This window comes from Apium graveolens, chromosome 11, assembly GCF_009905375.1.
Source record: "Apium graveolens cultivar Ventura chromosome 11, ASM990537v1, whole genome shotgun sequence".
Lineage (NCBI taxonomy): Eukaryota > Viridiplantae > Streptophyta > Magnoliopsida > Apiales > Apiaceae > Apium > Apium graveolens.
In genome coordinates, this window is record NC_133657.1 from 40,852,369 (window position 1) to 40,871,669 (window position 19,301).

Below are 19,301 nucleotides of genomic sequence, written 5' to 3' on the forward strand. Positions count from 1 at the left end.
AAATATGTTCATGCCGGAAGCCGGGAATGTAGAATACTCAGTCGTGCCCCTCTTGATCTTCCAGTGAGTATCGGGCTGGCACAAAGTAGCAACAATAAGATCCAGATCAAAGTCCTCTGGAGTCTTATCAAATCAGGTGCCCTGCCCGGGCTTCCTCGCGGGCTGCTCAATCGCAATCCCGATAGCCTCTGCACTATACTCCACCGTTCTCCCTTGAACCACCATGAAGCCATTCTTCACAGCCTTGGCATTCGCATAGAAATTGCGAACAACACTCATGGGCACAGCAGCGGGTGCCTCGCAATTAGGAACCCAGCCCATCTCAAGAATCATCTCCAACAGCTGACTAACCTTCCCTGATGACAAAAAGCCTCGCTCCTTGATGATTGGCTTTGAAAGAAGCCTAGTATACTCCGCTTCAGCCTCGGGAGTAGAGAACCTCGACCTTACACCATCCATACTTGAAGAATCGATGGTGCTGCTGCTGACTTGTGTTCTTTGTCTATTGGGTGCCATTGGAATTGAGAAGAGAGAATAAGAGTTGTGTTTGAGAGAGAATCCGGCGCGGCCGCGCGCTATCACAGCGTGGGTGCACCGTCCTTCTGGGAAAAACTCATATTTCTTCTTCGTCTTGCTGCTTTGAGTTGGCTTTCCATGTGCTTTTATTCAAACACCACCTGGACCCCAAATTAGCACCAAAATAATGCTAATTCACCTGATTACCTAGATAATGCCTGAAATGCAAAAAACACTTGAAAACACATTAATACACTTAACAACTTGAGTACAAATGCATCAATTCAAAGCTTATTAGAGCATAATAAAGTGTCATAAATGCCACTCAACAAGCACTGCCTATCACCCACAGACGGATGGATAAAGTGAGTACATGATTAGAAGACATGCTGAGATCTTGTGCTTTGGACTTCAAAGGAAATTGGGATGAACATTTTCCTTTGGTAGAGTTTTCGTGTAACAATAGCTTTCATGCCAGTATTGGAATGTCTCAAATGCTGCATATTCACAATGTTTTTCACGTATCATTGCTTAAGAAGTTTAACCCCGGCACCAAATACATCATAGAGAATGAACTAGTGGAGATTGAGCCAGATTTGTCTTATGTCGAGCAGCCGGTTAGCATTCTAGATAGAAAAGATAAAGTGTTAAGGAATAGAATAGTTCCTTTAGTTAAAGCTTTATGGAGAAATCCCAAAATTGAAGAGTCAATATGGGAATTAGAAAGTGATATGTTAGATAAGTATCATTGTTTGTTTACTTAGATTATGGGGACAGAATCCTTTAAGGGGGGAAGATTGTAACGCCTGTGAATATTTGATATAATATAATATTCTGCTTTATGCTCTATATAAATTTTCGTGTATTAAATGTCGAAAATTATGTGAATTCAATATGTTTGTATATATATAATCTTCGTTGTGTGGCATTGCAAATATTGTTAGATTATTTATAAGCGTATAATTAATGGTACACGAGAAAGTTTCGTTACGCGATTAAATAATATTTGAGTTCATCGCGATTAGATAATAGTTGCGATTAGTCGATAAATGATAATTCATATAATAGCGGCTTAAAATCAAATTACATGCACATTCTTATGTGACTTGGAATTTTTAATTATATTTCATGTGGTTTGTATATTAGAATATTGATCTTAGAAAATTCTTTTAAAATATATTCTTGTCTAAAATTTTTGAAAACAATTTTATAAAACTTCTAAAATCTCATAGTATTTATGGTATTAATCTTGTGATTCTGAAGTTGTATTTAATTTATTAAAATTCATTCTTTTTCATCGTACTCTTATTAATTATTGAATTACTAGTATACCCTTGCATGCATTTTAGCTTATAATAGGGTCCAAGGCTAAGACCGTCAATTCCAACCCCACTAACTTGCTAGTTTACCTCTTTAACCTTGCATGCATTTTTGTCACTACTAGAAAGAGGGACATTTATGTACATTCCCCATTCCTCTACCATTTTAATAAAATTAAAGTAACAAAAACCAAGTGAGTTCCCTCATTTTCATCATACACCCACTCAAAACCTCACCCTCTCCTCTCCTCTCTCCCTCTCGGCCGAAGCTCACCCCCACCCTCATTCTTACCATTTTCTTCAATTTCTCTTCATTTTATTTCACTTCTCAAGTTATTCAATCCAATATCTTCATCATTTAGTGAAGTAGCTTCATTTTGAGGTGAGTTTTATGCATGCATGTTGAAGAAGCCGAAGTTGAGGCCTCGGTTCTTGTGAACTCAAGGTTGCAACCATGGTGGCTTATAGAAATGAGAAAGATGTGATCTTGGAGAGGTGTTACACTTCTATTTTGTCAAGTCATAATCTTATTCATAAACATTTGGAAATGATTTCTTAAGAGCCGAATGTTTAGAGTATTGATCTTGGGTAGTTTTTATAAAAAAAATGACCATGCATATTGTTTTTGAAAGTCTTGTTCTTTAAAAATGTTTTTTTATCAATTTTAAACTCTTGCATGCCATTTTTACTTCAAGATACATTAATTTTAGCACTTGCATGTAGGATTTAGCACTTGCATGTTGGTTTACAAGTGGTTTCCGAAGTAAAGACCATACTTGTTGATTTTGTGCTTTGATACTAGACTTGTATGAGATGCATGCTATGATATTTGTTATAAAAATTCTAGATGAACTATTCCATGATGATAAGTGATTATATTCAGTAGATATCAAGTGATAATTTTGGATATATGGTTCGAATTTGTGCTTAAAACTCGAAGATATGATATTGCCAATATAGTTATTCTTTTAACCTCTTGATAATTGATATTTGTGAGTTGCATGCCATGATTTCTTTGATAAAGAGATAGTTTAGATTATATATGATGATATGAGCTTATGGTCAGTAGGTGTCATGATGTTATCATGCTTGTTTACTTCGAATTTTTTGCTTAAAAATGCTAAGTGATGGCTTGTCTTGTGATGTGTTACTTTGCTTGTCTTTATAACTGATTTGCATGTTTAATAAATTGCAAGTGAGCCTTATATGTTGATATTCAGTAGGTATTAGTGTATGTTAGGACTTTCCTTGGTTGGTTGTTGATTGGTTTTGGTGTAATGAAGGGAGTTAAGGTGGAATGAGTCATATTGGTGTTAGAAGGGCAGAATTTTATACTACAAGTTTAGGTCATTTTAGGTGAGTTTTAGTAAGTCCTTGTAGGCCTGAGCCCAAGGGAGTTGGGACTTGGTTCATGCATGTGTCCAGTAGCTTTAGAATCAATAAAAACTTGCATTTGATTAAGCACACACACACAAACCCGAGAGCAACTCAGAACAGGGCAGATTTGAGTAAACTTGACTTTTGGTTGATTATCATCATGTCACAGGTTAGGCCTTCATGGGGCCTTGGTCTAAATAGATATAATGAAGTCTTAGGAAGCTTAAAAAGTCATTAAAACCAGTAATTGAACTAGATAAATGAGTTTTAAGTTGGTAAAAATAAGGTAGTGTTGTACTCAGGGAAGACAAAAATGTGCCAACTTGGCATGGAGGCCTAAATGAGGCCTTGATGTGAAATCAATTGCAAAAGTTATCTTAAAGTCATTAAAAGTCATAGGAGTCATATTCTAGTAAAGGCACAAGGTAGGAATTCATATTTTTGCCAAGGCACTCAAAGGGGTTCTAAAATGTGCAACTAGGTAAGTCTAGTTGGTGCATTGGTTATTAAGAGTCTTTATAATTGAGGCCTCTAAGTCATATCACTTCAGTGAGTAACTTTAGAGTCCTTGAAAGTTTGTGAATTGGTTTAGAGTGAAGGGCTTAGGTGGAGATACCTTATTTCCACCAAAACACCCAAGAGTCACTATTAGAGTCACGTTTAGAAACCGAGTGATAGCCTTGCATTGTATGTGTGTCATGTGTGAGGCCTTGACCTCATAATGAGTTTGGGAGTTAGTTTTAAGTCATAAAAGTTAGTGAGAGTCAATTTGGGCAGAGGCCCCAAGTGGAAGAGCATTATTTTTCCAAGGCACATAAAGGGTGCTAAGGTGTACATTCGGGTAAGTTAAGTAGGGTGCATTGCAATTGTGAGTCATGTGAGGTGAGGCACAAGTGTGCTTTACTAAATTTAGGTTGAGTTGAGGTCTGTAAAAGAGGATTGGGAGTTTTGGTCATGTTATTTGTTTGCTATATGGTTAATTGCTTAAGTGAATAAGGTAGTAAATGGAATCTAGGTATGTATTAGTAATTAAGTGATAAATTGACATGCCATTTCTTGCTTTGTTTTATGTGGATTATATGAAGCATATATTACTTGTAATTAGTTGAGTTTAAGTGTATATATATATATAGTTACATACGAAAGGGTAGTTAGCAAGTGTGGTGACGAGGATACAATTTATTATAGGTCCAAGTAAGAGGCCAGGAAAGGAGCCCATAGACGATTCCATTCAAGTACTCAATATGTGTAGTTCAGGCAAGTAAACTCTCAACTTACTTCTTATATTCTGTTTCTTGTGATTGAATACCCTGTGAGTGCATGTCTATAGTTTCAACAGAATTGAATAGTCCCTGACATCACCCAATAATTGAACCTTGAATTTAGATAATTGCTTTTATACTTGAACTGTTCTCTTTTCTTCACATATTACCTCATACCCACATGAATACCCTACAATAGTCCCTTAATATATCATATAAACCCTGAACCCTTCATAAATCGAATTATTTCTTTTGGAAACCCTGATCTTAATAACATTCCCTCATTTTAGACAACTTGTCACTTGAACCTTAACAATTCATACATTTGTTATCTTGTCATTGATCAAGAACCCCTTTGAATTAAAATGAATTGATTAAAAGGAATTGGATGGTATTTTTCAGATAAGACTGAGGCACCAGTCACTGTTATAATTTTAAAACCTCAGTAGTGGGGAGCCCGATGGTTTTATATGGCTAATGTGTGCCGAGGATCCTCAATAGTTGTGAATCACTTGTTATGTGGTTCGGAGCTTTGATGTGGGCTGATCACCCCTCATTGCTCATAGCGCCGTGCAGATTTCCAATTCCATTCACTTGTTATAAACTTGAACTTTTATTGGAGATTTCATATTGTTGATTTACCTTCTGTTATTATTTTGTTGAGCATATGATGAACCGTTATACCCTGTTATTCACTTACTGAGCGTTTTGCTCATTAATATTGTTATTGATGATAACCATTCAGTGAAACCTGTAGATGGCTCGTTGCAAGCAAACCGCGCGTAAGACATGTGGGAACTCGGGGTATGCCTACCGTCGGATGTTGGAGCAGGTAGGGAACTAGTGGTTCCCTAATGGTTGTAAACCTTGGGTTTAAAATTTGGTAGTAATTTGACTTTAGATATTTTGGTTTGTAATATTAAAAGATGTTAGATGTTGTTCAAACTCATTCCTGTGTATCCGGGGATTGTGGTTAAGGCTTGTAGCTTTAATATTCTAGCTTTTCGTAGTACTTTACTGTCTAATCAATATTATGCATATTTCTTCTAGTTAGTATTGTGGGTCCGTCACAGCTAATGCTCAATCTAGTACAGCAATGGTCCCTGAACTTGTGGAAGTACAAATAAAGGAAAACCAACAGGGACCTTCCAATGTTGTGACCCTTCCTTCTATACCAATAGCAGCTAGGAAACCAACCACTTCATCCTCCCAAAAGGGTGAAGTGAGTGAAAAGAAGAGAAAGCAGGCACCTTTACCAATCATAAATGAGAGTGGTGTAGAACATATAAAACCTAAATCACCATTGGTCAAAAAGACAAAGAAGGCTAAGAACACTGAACTGACCACTTAAACCACCACTGCATCCTCCCAAAAGGATGCAGTTGTAAAAATGGGGCATAAACCAATTCTAGAGACATCCTCTCAACAGGGTGTTTTAATTGAAAAGAGCATTCTCCCCAATGCACCTTATAAGGAGTCTACACAACCAACACTTGAAAAAATTCAAGTGTATGATAGGAAAAATAAGGATGGCACACACAAGGATGGCACACACAATGAGAGCACATCTCTTGAAGCTCCCTCATCCATTTAGGGGGAGCTGCCAACACTCTATTCTGAATCTCAAAATCTTATTTCTAATATTTCTTCTCCCAATATTGAAATACTTGAATCAAATTCTCAAGTGTTTCCCCAATCAAGTGACTTGGTTCAAGAAATCTTGCTCACCACCCAGACACTAAATTTAGATGGTGAGAGGCTACTAGCTGGGATAGACCTTGATGACACCATTAAAACCATGGGAGATTCATAATTTTTTACTAAAGACATCCATGGATGTCACAAATGCACCTTCATGTGCAAATCAGCCTTCACAAGCTGTTAGGTTTGAGGGTAGTACTCCTGAGGGAGAGCTATCTAAATCCTCTCCAATTCAATTGGAGGTTCCTGTTCTAGGAACAACTTCCCTCAAAACCCTAGCAGAAATTGCATTATCAATAGATGCTAGGAGTACAATTGCCAATAATCCTTTCATAGAGGAGGCACGAATAGCACATTCAAGTGACAGTATGGTGCAAGACACACAAGGGTTTTAGACTGGTGCAAATGATAGTAATCCAGTCAAATCCTCTCCAATTCAATTGAAGTTTCCACAACATGTATGGAAAAACAACTTGTCATAACCACAGTACCTACTGTGAGTCAAATTATGACTTCTGTCATAGGTGGTTCTGATCCAACTCCACAATCCCCAACTTCACAACCTCAACAACCACACCTTCTCTCCAACTGGCTACAAGAAGCTGCACCTCAATCAAATCTTGAAAATTTCAGGGTAGATCAGCTAGCAGGACTTGCACAAATCTCTCAGCAGCTTTTAACCTCAGATATGCCTAACCAGGATTACCAAGCCATCATGCTCTCTTATCAAACAGATGTCCAAGAACAACAAGACAAAATTGTTAATGAAGCTGAACAGGATGGCAACTATGATGCTTGGCTGGACAAGGAATATAATCCGGAGATGGAGGATGTTTTAGCAAAATTAAGGGAAGACTGTCTCACTATCTTGTGAAGCAATGCTAAAGCCCTGACACCTGGTGAAGTTTATGATGCAATCAATTAAGTTTCCAAGGCTCAACTCAAAGGTTTCCATCTCTTTGGAAAAGCACTAGAACTCAAGTTGGTTGGTCATTGATAGGGATAAATAAATCCTGATGGTGTAATTAAATATTACAGTAATTCTACAAGATTTGGGCTGCTAGGCCCAATAAAAAGATGTATGACATTCAGACCAAAAAGGTTAACATATGGATCAGGCCTGATGGACCAGATCAGGCCTGATGGAACAAAGAAGGCCCAAAACCCTGATTATTAATTAATTTTGTAATTAATTAATAAGGGAGAAAAACAGCTATTAAGATAAGTCCTAGCGGGGATATAAATCCTTGTAGATTAGCCTCCAAGGGACCTGATGGGATAAGGAATCAGCTTCCTACTCCTTAGGACTCCAAAGTCCATTCTAATTCAGAGACTTGCCCACCAAGTCTCCTAACCCAAGTCCAATTCAAGGACTCCCACATCTATATAAGGGGCCTCACCCCACAAATCAGAACTACATTTTTTGACTTGATCATTGGCAATCAGCAAGGTACGTAGGCATCTTGTTAAGGCAGATTGAGTCACGAAACACAAGAGCAGTCAAATCGAGCCTCGAAGCTCACGTTCCTTAGTAACAAATATAGCAATTATATATCTTAGTTTTTAATCCATAACATTTAGCGCCGACTGTGGGGAAGCACAACAATAACCATGGCGAGAACGCGGAGAACAATTAGAGCTATAGAGGAAGGAGCACCATCAGGGACAACCCAGGTGATTTCGTCCACCATGGAGATACCTCCTCACTCAACTTATGCACCTACCCAAGGGGAAGCCCAGATAGGGGCAACTCAACCTCAGCCACAAGGGACGATTCCCCCGGCTATTCAAGGTACGAATCCCCAAATTTAACAACTACATGCACCTGTGAACTCTCGACCCAGTGGGTATGAGTATTTAATTGTTGTGGCCATTAACCCCCCTTATGGGATGCCCCTTCACCCTGAGGTTGGAGGAAATGGACATGCTGGACGGAGTGAGGCACGAGGGAGATCGCCCCCTACATACGAGGTTTGGCTCATATCCCTGAGGATCAGGAGTTTTCTGGTCCTTACACTGAGAGAGACTCTGAATCTTCGGATGATGAAGTAGCCCCAAGAAGGAGACGTGCTAGCAAAGAGCCCATGGCTAATGGAAGCCAACGTCCTCAAAGCACCCAAGGGACGAATCCCCAAGAAGTGCAGGAAAGGATCAGGGCTCATGAGGCTGAAATTCAAAGGCTAAGGCGCGATTTGGAGGCGCACCAGACCGCCAGACCCCCGGTACCTCCTAGGGGGAGAAATCATCCTCCTGTCATAGACCTAGATGGTCCAGTACAGAGAAGGGCTATCGTCCCAAGGGCTGATCCAAGCAATCTTCTTCCCCTTGGAGATCCTGATGATCCTACTCCGCCCTTCACTGAAGAAATAATGAATGCCCATATCTCAAGGAAGTTCAAGATGCCAACTATCAAAGCTTATGATGGCACGGGAGATCCCGCTAATCATGTTAGAACATTCTCTAATGCACTGCTGTTGCAGCCCATGAATGATGCTATTAAGTGTCGGGCCTTTCCTCAACCCTGTCGGGTATGGCTCAAAGGTGGTATAGTCGCTTGCCCCCAAACTCTATTGGGTCGTTCAGAGAATTAAGTCAGGCTTTTATTAAGCAATTCATCAGCGGGAGAGTCCATAAGAAAAGTTCAGCATCTCTTATGAGCATTGTGCAGGGAACAAAGAAATCCTTGAGAGATTATCTGAATCGTTTCATAAAGGAAGCTTTAAAAGTCCCAGACCTTGACGATAAGGTAGCCATAATAGCACTGCAATAAGGAACTAGGGATGAGTTTTTTAAGATGTCCTTGGAAAAACGTCCCCCTGAAAGCATGTTGTAGCTCTAGGATAGGGCAGGAAAGTATATCAAGGTCGAAGAAAGCATGAGGAAGACCGTAGTGAGTAATGAGCCCACTGGAGGCAAGAAGCGAAAAACTGATCTGGAGTATATCGCTAAGGACAAGTATCCTAGAACCGAGCAAAACCCTGATTCAAACCCCAAGAAGGGAGGACCTGGGCAAAAGTTCACTGAATACGCTAAGCTGAATGCTCCTAGAAGCCAGATCCTGATGGAAATCGAAAAAGATCAAGATATTCGTTGGCCTAAGCCCTTGAAGGCTGATCCTTCCAAGCTAGATAAGAGCAAATATTACAGATTTCACAAAGATGTTGGTCATGATACCGATGAGTGTAGACAACTGAAAGATGAAATAGAGTTCCTCATTCGAAAAGGAAGATTGAACAAATACACTGGAGAAGGAGGGGATGGAAATAACAACGGTAGGAAGAACTTTAAAGATCGTAGGAGGGACCAAGACGATCAGGGGTGGAATCCCCAGCCTAGAGGACCAGTTATAAACACAATTTATGGAGGGTCGCGACCTCGAGGGCCTGTGATAAACACAATCTTTGAAGGACCAACTGCTGCTGGATTATCTAGAAACTCCAGAAAAGCATATACTAGAGAGGTTATGCATATTGTTGGAGATGCCCCAAAGAGGGCCAGGACATAAGTAACATTGGATTTTGATGATTTTGACCTAGAGGGTGTGAAATTTCCTCATGACGACCCGCTGGTCATAACACCGATAATAGGAAATAGCCCGGTCAAGAGGGTCCTTGTGGATAATGGTGCTTTAGTGGATATCTTACTCCATGACGCGTTTCTAAGGATGGGATATAACGACTCCCAATTGACCCCAACCGACATGCCAATATATGAATTTGCGGGAGTAGAATGTCCCATGGAAGGAATAATCAAGTTTCCAACCACCATAGGTCAGAAACCAAGGCAAGCAACGCAGATGTTGGACTTTGTGGTGGTAAAAGCCAGTTCAACTTATAATGCTATCATGGGGAGAACAGGGATACATGCCTTCAAGGCAGTCCCTTCTTCCTACCATTCAGTTATGAAGTTTCCCACCCGGAATGGGATTAGAGAAGAGAGAGGAGATCAAAAAATGGCTAGAAGCTGTTATGTAGCCTCCTTGAGGGCAGATGGAGTTGGGGGGCAGGTTCTTCCTATTGAAGATATGGATATTCGAGAGAATGATGAGAAAAGAGGAAAGACAGCAGAAGACTTGGTTTCGATTTCTTTAGCCCCCGAGAATCCTGAGAGGATGACTTTTATTGGAGCCACACTTGTGGAGCCCCTTAGAGGGAAGTTGGTGAGATTTTTGCAAGAAAATAGTGATGTGTTTGCATGGTCAGCAGCTGATATGCCAGGCATAGACCCCGAGCTGATTGCTCACAAGTTAAACGTGGACCCAAACCGGAATACAGTGAAACAAAAGAAAAGAAACTTTGCCCCAGAAAGACAAGAGACTATAAAACAGGAAGTAGAGAAGCTCTTAGAGGATGGTTTCATTGAGCAGATTCAATTTCCGGAATGGTTGGCAAACCCTGTAATGGTGAAAAAGGCCAATGGAAAGTGGAGGATGTGTATAGACTTCACTGATCTAAATGATGCATGCCCTAAAGACTGTTTTCCGTTACCAAGAATTGATACTTTGATTGATGCCACTGCTGGGCATGAGATGCTGAGCTTCATGGATGGATTTAGAGGATACAATCAGATTAAGATGCACAAGGATGACATTCCAAAGGTATCATTCATCACTGACTTTGGTGTTTATTGTTATCTTGTTATGGCATTTGGTCTTAAGAATGCAGGAGCCACCTATCAAAGGTTGGTATATAAAATTTTTAAGGATCTTATTGGTAAGACTATGGAAGTCTATGTTAATGACATGTTAGTCAAGAGTCTAGTGAAGACTGATCATATAACCCATTTGAGGGAAGCTTTTGAGGTCCTGAGGTACCACAAGATGATGTTAAATCCTACAAAGTGTGCTTTCGGAGTAGGATCTGGAAAATTTTTGGGACTGATGGTCTCCAAGAGAGGGATCAAGGCTAACCCCGATAAAATAAAGGCAATCCTGGACATGGAACCACCAAAAACTGTCAAGGATGTTCAGAAGCACACAGGAAGGGTTGCTGCGCTGGGAAGATTCATCTCCAAATCAGGAGAAAAGTGCTTGTCATTCTTCAAGTCACTAAAGAACGTTAAGGACTTTGTATGGAATGAGAAAAACCAGAAGGCATTCGAGGAATTAAAGAAATATATGGCCCAGGCCCCGTTGTTGGCCAAGCCAGCTTTGAATGAAGTTTTATTCTTGTACTTAGTTGTTTCAGAAAGTGCCTTGAGCGCTGTATTGGTTAAGGAGGAACTAAAAATTCAGAAACTCGTATACTATATCAGCAAAATTCTGCATGGTGCTGAGTTGAATTATTCAACTATTGAGAAATTTGCTCTAGCCTTGGTGATGACTTCAAGAAAGTTACGTCCCTACTTTCAGGCTCATCAAATTGAGGTGCTAACAAATCAGCCCCTGAGAAATATCATTCATAGGTTGATCAAGTGGGCAATAGAGCTGGGAGAGTTCGACATTAAGTACAAGCCGCAGACGACAATAAAAGCCCAGGCATTAGCTGACTTCGTGGTGGAATGTACCATAGCCAACCAAGAAGTCGGGGGCAGGAAGATACCATACCCCAAGACAAGGAAGTGGATAATGGGGACAAAGATCAGGATGATAAGGAGAAAGAATATTGGGTTCTCTATTTTGATGGTGCATCAAAAACAAACTCAAGTGGAGCAGGATTGGTTTTACAAAGCCATGATGGGTTCTTGATTGAGTATGCCATGAAATTAGACTTCCCAACCACAAACAATGAGGCAGAATATGAAGCACTGATAGCTGGCCTCGGCCTAGCAGGGACACTTTGTGTCAAAAACTTAAAAGTCCGTGGAGACTCGAAGCTGGTCATATCCCAGGTAAAGGGAGAATTTGAGGCAAGGGATGATACGATGGCTAAGTGTGTCCGCCTAGTAAGGGCTATGATGACCCAATTCAATGAATGCCATGTTGAGCACATTCCAAGGGAGGAAAATGCTAAGGCAGATGCATTATCAAAGTTTGCTTCATCTGAGATAGAAGAAAGTTCAGGAAGTGTGTACTTCCGCGTTTTGAAGACACGGAGCATAGATGTTAAGCTTGTAGCTCCTGTAGGCCTGGGGACGTCATGGATAGACCCCATTAAGGCCCACATTCAAACCGGTTGGTTGCCAAATGATGCTACTGAGGCACGGAAGTTAACTGTTCGGGCACTAAGGTACTCTTTGATAGATGGGATTCTGTACAAAAGATCCTTCGTGGTTCCTTACTTAAGGTGTCTCAGACCCGATGAGGCACGCTTGGCTCTTGAGGAAGTACATGAAGGTATTTGTGGGCAACACTTGGGGGGCAGGGCCTTGGCTCATAAGATAACCCGTTTAGGCTTCTATTGGCCAGAAATGATGGCTGATGCCAAAGAATATGTGAAGAAGTGCGACCGCTGTCAGAAACATGCACCGGTTGTTAGATAACCCCCCGAGATGTTGACCTCTATCAACTCACCCATCCTGTTTGCCGTGTGGGGAATGGATATTCTGGGGCCTTTCTCCATGGCCACGGCACAAAGGAAATTCCTGATTGTAGCCATTGATTATTTCACTAAGTGGATTGAAGCCAAACCCTTGGCCAAAATCATAACTAAGCAGGTTGCACAATTCCTGTGGGAAAATATTATGTGCTGGTATGGAATTCCCCGTATCCTAGTCACCGACAACGGAACACAATTCAACAACGAGGAATTCAAGAAAACTGTGAAGAAAATGAAATTGAGTTACGGTTCACCTCTGTGGCTCACCCACAAGCCAATGGGCAAGCGGAGGTAGCAAATCGAATAATCCTGGATGGACTAAAGAAGAGGATCGAGAAATTGAGGAATAATTGGGTGGATGAGATACTTCCAATACTATGGGCCTATAGGACTACCTGTAGAGTCACGACTGGGGCAACTCCCTTCATGTTAGCATATGGGGCAGAAGCAGTTGTTCCCGTGGAGATATCACATTCCTCTCCCAGGATTCAAGCTTTCAATGCTGAGGAGAATGAGGAAGGACAAAGGTTAGCCCTGGATTTAATTGATGAAGTGCGAGATGAGGCACATGCGAAGATAGTGGAATTTCAGAAAAAGGCTTCATTCTACTACAACCTAAGGGTTAAAGAAAGGTTTTTCAAGCAGGGTGACCTAGTCTTGAGAAAGATAGAAGCTTCCGGTGTGGGACAGAAAGGGAAGCTTGCCCCGAATGGGGAAGGACCATACAAAGTCAAGAGTGTTCAAGGTAGAGGAACCTACAAGCTGGAGACTATGGATGGTTTTGAAGTCCCGAGAACTTGGCATGCACAAAACCTGAAGGTTTACTATGTGTAGGGCAACTGAATACGATGCTCACTTGTCAAGATGACAAGTAGGTTGAAAAGCAACTTGAAGCTTTGCTTGCTTAGGATTTATATGTTCTAGTTTTATTTTGAGGTTTATTAAGACTCGTGTAAGGGATGAATCCCAAACAATTTATGAAAATTCATAAAGTTTTCGAAATATGTTTGAATGTCTATGGCAAGGCAAGTAAAACCAAATGCGTGAAATGCAAGCATAAAATCCGATAAATAAAATAGATCAAATAAATATTACAAGAGTTTGATAAATAAAGTCTTGAAAGTAAGATAAAGTAAACAAGCCACACAGGGCTGGAAAAGCTCTAAGGAGCTGAGGTGCCATCAGCATCCATATCGTCATCTCCTCCGCTCTCGCTAGATGTCTCTGTCGTCTCGGAGGAGGAGGAAGAGCTGTCATCCTCAGCAGGTCTGGAAGAAGACTCGGGAGGAGGAAGAAGCGGGTCCTGAGGGACGTGATCCGAGATAATTACTCGAGTGCGAAACCTCTGCAGCAAAGCCTCATCATCAGGGCAGGCATAGTCCGCCGGGTTAATATCAGGACAAGCCTCGTTCACGGTCCCAAGGGCCGTGTCCCAACCAGTCCTAAAAAACCCGGGGAAGACTGAGTCATCCCTTATCCTCATGGACTGGGAAAACTCCTCCGAGTCCAGATAGTTATCTATAGCTTTATCCTTCTCTGCCCGAAGCACCACCAGCTCAGCGTTAGATTCTCCGAGTTCTTCCTCCTTGCGCTTGAACTTCTTCTCTAGAGCAGCATACTTCTTCTGCTGCCTCCTAAGGGCATTGTCGGCCTTGTCAGAAGCCCGCTTCCATGACTCGGCTTGCCTCACAGCGCCTTGAAAATAGGCGTTAGACTGAAATAAAACAATTAACAAAGTGTAAGGCAGGAAAGTGCTACAAGTAAGAAAGATAAGTTCAAAAAAAAGGCATACTGAAGCCAGAGACTGAGCTCCCATTAGCTTATCCTCTCAAGATCAGGGGTAGCCACCATATCAGTAAAATCCTTGGGAGTCACGCCATGGTAGGACCAATCCCAAGCATTTATTTGTGGATCCAACTACGGTATCCCCTCAGCGGAATCCTCAGAGATGCTGGAAGGCACCTGTAACAGCAGCAGCAGGAGCAGCAGCAGTAATAGGAGCACTGTGGCCCTCAGCTCCCTCAGCTGAAGCCTCCCCATGGGCTCCTTATGCTTTCTCAAGAAGATAGGCTCCGTGGCCTTTCTTCGAGTGTCCAGGCCCGCAAGGTGAGCTTTCTTCATTCTAGCAGTTTCCTCAACGAGGGGCACGTTTTCCTCGTTGATCTCCTTGGCAGCTGCAAGACAAGACAAAAAACAAAATAAGTGGTGTCAATAATGCATGAAATAAAATAAAATGGAGAAGGGAAGAAAAATACCCTGTTGAGAAATAGAGGATAGTCCCACATGAATGAGGGAAAATTCCTCTAAGAGAGTCCAACTGGTAGTAGTGTCGTCATCCCGAGTTAGCTCATTATAAATATTAGTTTCCTCGAGAGTTAAGTGAATGGATTTGAGGTTACCATCACTAACCTTCCCGAAGGAAGATCTGAATAGCGTGCCCCAGTCGCCATTCTCCCAACGTAACCCGACAAAACTATTCCTCCAATTTTGGTTTTTGTCAGGAATAGAGGCGTCGTTAAAGATATGCTTATATTTGGGTCTTTGCTTGACGTAAACCCAACCACAATTACCAGAAGCGCTATTATAACATTGAAAAACCTTCCTAAAAACAGCTACAGAAAGGGGAAAACCTTCCCTAAGGCAGCAAACCATAAAACATAAAATGTTCCTCCAAGCGTTTGGAGGAAGCTGACATGGGTTGATTTGTAAATCAGCTAGAAGATGAGGAATGAAGGGATGAAAAGGGAACCTAAGCCCAGCATCGAGGGCATCTGTATAAATAAAAAGTGTGTTGGGTTTCCAGTGGCAAGTGCGGTCACCACCAGAAACTGGAACTAATCTAAGAGGAGGAAGAACGTTATAACGTGCATTTAGTTTATTGAAATCAATGTTGTGCCAAGTGTTACAATGATTAAAAGAATTGAGATGTGCAGTAGAGGGATATTCATCCCCACTAGTGTTAATTATATCGATTAAAAGCATGTATGAAGAACGGATCTCGATATCCTTACCTCGTTTTGAAGCCGAGGCTATCTTGGCCGCTCTCTCGGAATTCTTATCAGCCATTGATGGAGGTTGAAGGAACCTTGAAACCTTGGAAGGAAGGAAAGGCCGGAAAAGGCTAGGGACTTGGCCAGAAAAACTCGAGAGGGGAGTATTTGGGAAGAGGAATGAGAGATGAAATGAGAGGTGTGAGGATTCCACTCTCCCATCCTACTCTTATATAGGCACAAAGAAGGCTAGTTGGGCCTAGAAAAGCCCATTTGGGCCCCAAGAAAAGAATGTTCTAGAAGGATCCAGAAATGAAATTTAAATTAAATAGATATTTCTGAAAATTTCTGGAAGAATCCAGAGAGAGCCATATAAGTTCTAGAAAATTAGGAATTTGAGCCAAAACCCAGCTAAAAACAATGGGCCTGAGTTTGAACCCAAAATATTAGCCCAAATTAAATTGAAAGCCCAGAACTAGGGGCCCAATTGAAAGGCCTGTAGAAAATAGGACCAATAAGAAACAAGCCCAGAAAAGGGCCCAGATAATTGAAGTTGAAGGCCCAGGGATAAGGCCCACTATATTTAAATAGGGTTAATCAGGCCCATGAGCCAAAGCCTAGTTGAAAAAATAGACCCAAAGATCAGCCCAGCAAATTCAGCCCAGGTTTAAGGGCCCAATTCCAAGTATATGCAAAAAGGGAAATAATAAGAAATATATTCCTGACCCAGTTCGATCAGGACTTGTATTATATTCCTGGTCGAATGGCCTGAGGTTGAAACCCTGTCGATCAGGGGTAAAAACGGCCTTAATTCGACCAGAATTAAGACCAATTCGACCAGAAAATATGAAGAATTCCTGGTCGAAATCCTTGAGCTCAAATTCTCGTCGACCTGGGCAACCAAAAGGAGGTTAATTCGGTCAAAACTAGGGCTCCTGACCGAAATTGAAATTTCCTACTCAAAAATTTTCTGCTCGAAAAAAAAATATATATATATATATATAGGAGAAATATTGGCCGAAATTCGACCAGGATTCCTGATCGAAAGTGCCCTCCTTGAAATTCCTTCGACCAGGGCTGAAGGAAGGACAATTCGACCAGGATCCTGGTCGAATAGGATTCCTGGTCGAAATATGTAAAAAAAAAGAGGAAAAAGGGGGAAGAAAAAGAAGAAAAATTCCTGAAAAATTCCTGGAAATTAAGGAAATTCCTTAAAATATTTTCTGAAAAATGTTAATATTTTCAGAAATAAGGAATAAATCCAGAAAATTAAGGATAAATCCCAAAAATTAAGGGAAAATCCAGAAAATTAAGGATAAATCCCAGAAATTAAGGGAAAAATCCAGAAAATTAAGGATAAATCCCAGAATTAAGGGAAAAATGCAGAAAATTTAAGGAAAAATCCCAGAATTAAGGGAAAAATTCTTAGAAATTAAGGAAAAATCCCAAAATTAAGGGAAAAATTCCTGGAAATTAAGGAAAAATCCCAGAATTTAGGGAAAAATTCCTGAAAATTAAGATAATTCCTGAATAAAAGGAATAAAAGAAAATCATTGTAAATATGTAGGTCGCTCCACACTTTATGCAAAAACGGCACCCTGGAAGGGAACGAAAAGAACTTAACTTCTGTGAAACCTAGTCACTGTTTCCCAAAAGTTGGGGGGCAAATGATAGGGATAAATAAATCCTGATGGTGTAATTAAATATTACAGTAATTATACAAGATTTGGGTTGCTAGGCCCAATAAGAAGATGTATGATATTCAGACCAAAAAGGTTAACACATGGATCAGGCCTGATGGACCAGATCAGGGCTGATGGAACAAAGAAGGCCCAAAACCCTGATTATTAATTAATTTTGTAATTAATTAATAAGGGAGAAAAACAGCTATTAAGATAAGTCCTAGTGGGGATATAAATCCTTGTAGATTGGCCTCCAAGGGACCTGATGGGATAAGGAATCAGCTTCCTACTCCCTAGGACTCCAAAGTCCATTCTAATTCAGAGACTTGCCCACCAAGTCTCCTAACCCAAGTCCAATTCAAGGACTCCCACATCTATATAAGGGGCCTTACCCCACAAATCAGAACTACATTTTTTGACTTGATCCTTGGCAATCAGCAAGGTACGTAGACATCTTGTTAAGGCAGATTGAGTCACGAAACACAAGAGCATTCAAATGAGCCTCGAAGCTCACGTTCCTTAGTAACAAATACAGCAATTATATATCTTAGTTTTTAATCCGTAACAGTCATGAAGATAAAATAAGGAAACTGGTGAAGGAGAAAATGGATGAGATTATACCATCACAAGTCAAGATCACTTATAAGTTCAAATATTTTGCTGATCAAATGGCAAGGATAGATCTGACTACTATTGAAAAAGAGGTCAAAAATCTCAAACAATCCTTCATTGCTCTTCATGAAGTGGTTCAACAGCAAATCACAAATTTAAATGATACAAAGATCAAGTTGGACCAGCTTCACCAAACCAGATATGAGCCTTCTGCATTGCTTATGGATGGCATCAAACAAGTTGTGGAAGTAACTTTTGGCTCCTCAACATCTACAAGTTCTCATCAGCCTGTCTGAAACTCTACAAATCTTCAAATCCGGTCTCTTCAACAACAAGTCTCAAACTTGCAGACCTCAAATTCCTCCATCAATGCTCAAGTTCAAGCCTTGACTTCTAAAATCAAGAGTTAATAATCAGATATTCAGACCCTGGTGGACTCTCACAAGCATCTTCAAATGCAGAATTTTGTTGTTTTTGAGGCCATCAAGGGGAAGCTTAACATACCATTGCCCTCTCTACCTGAACAAATAAGGCCAGAATTACCAACTCCCTTACTCATGCTTGTTACCAAGACTAAGGGGGAGATTGAGGCTAGGATTCAACAATCTAGGTATGCTAAAGCAAAATCTAAATCTAAAGGGCCTATTCAGGTTGGTCAAAGCTCTTCTCAAGTTCATGTTGGAAAAGAAAGACTTCTAAAGGCTGCAGAAGGACCCAATCAAGATCAGGAATTCAGTGAACTTCTTGCAGTAATAAGAATGTCTCTTTAAAATAATTATGTGACCTACAAGAAGGCTTTGACCAAGAACATCAACTTTATCAGGGCAGTGGTTGTGAAAATTGGTGACTTCTTAGAGAAAAGGATTGTTGTGAACATTAATGATGGTGATGTGGACAGGTGTCTTCAGGTGACTCTTCCAAATTTTCAAACTTTAAGAGCATCCGAACTGGATGTAATGATTGACAGAGTGAATCCAGTTATTCCAGAAGATACTCAACTTCTCCATGAGCTCAAAAAGACACAGATAGCAGCTTTTCCTAAAGCCTATTATATCCAAACAAAGGAGTAGTCTATGTTTGTCCAAAAACCAAATAAAGAAAACATGTCCATGTTCCTAAACACTATGTCAGATCAAATATGAGGTTGATCATGACTTTACAGTCTGATCTAAAGTACAAAAGGAACAAGAAGTATGAGGATGTGGAGATGATACAAATCTTAGAAAGATATCTTGTAAATGCTGACACCATGTTTCCAAATACTCAATACAATTTAAGAAAAAAACAAGGATGATGATGAGCAGAAGGATGACAAAAAAAGCCCTCTGGCTCAAATCCAAGTTAATCTTCTAAAGAAACTGGCAGC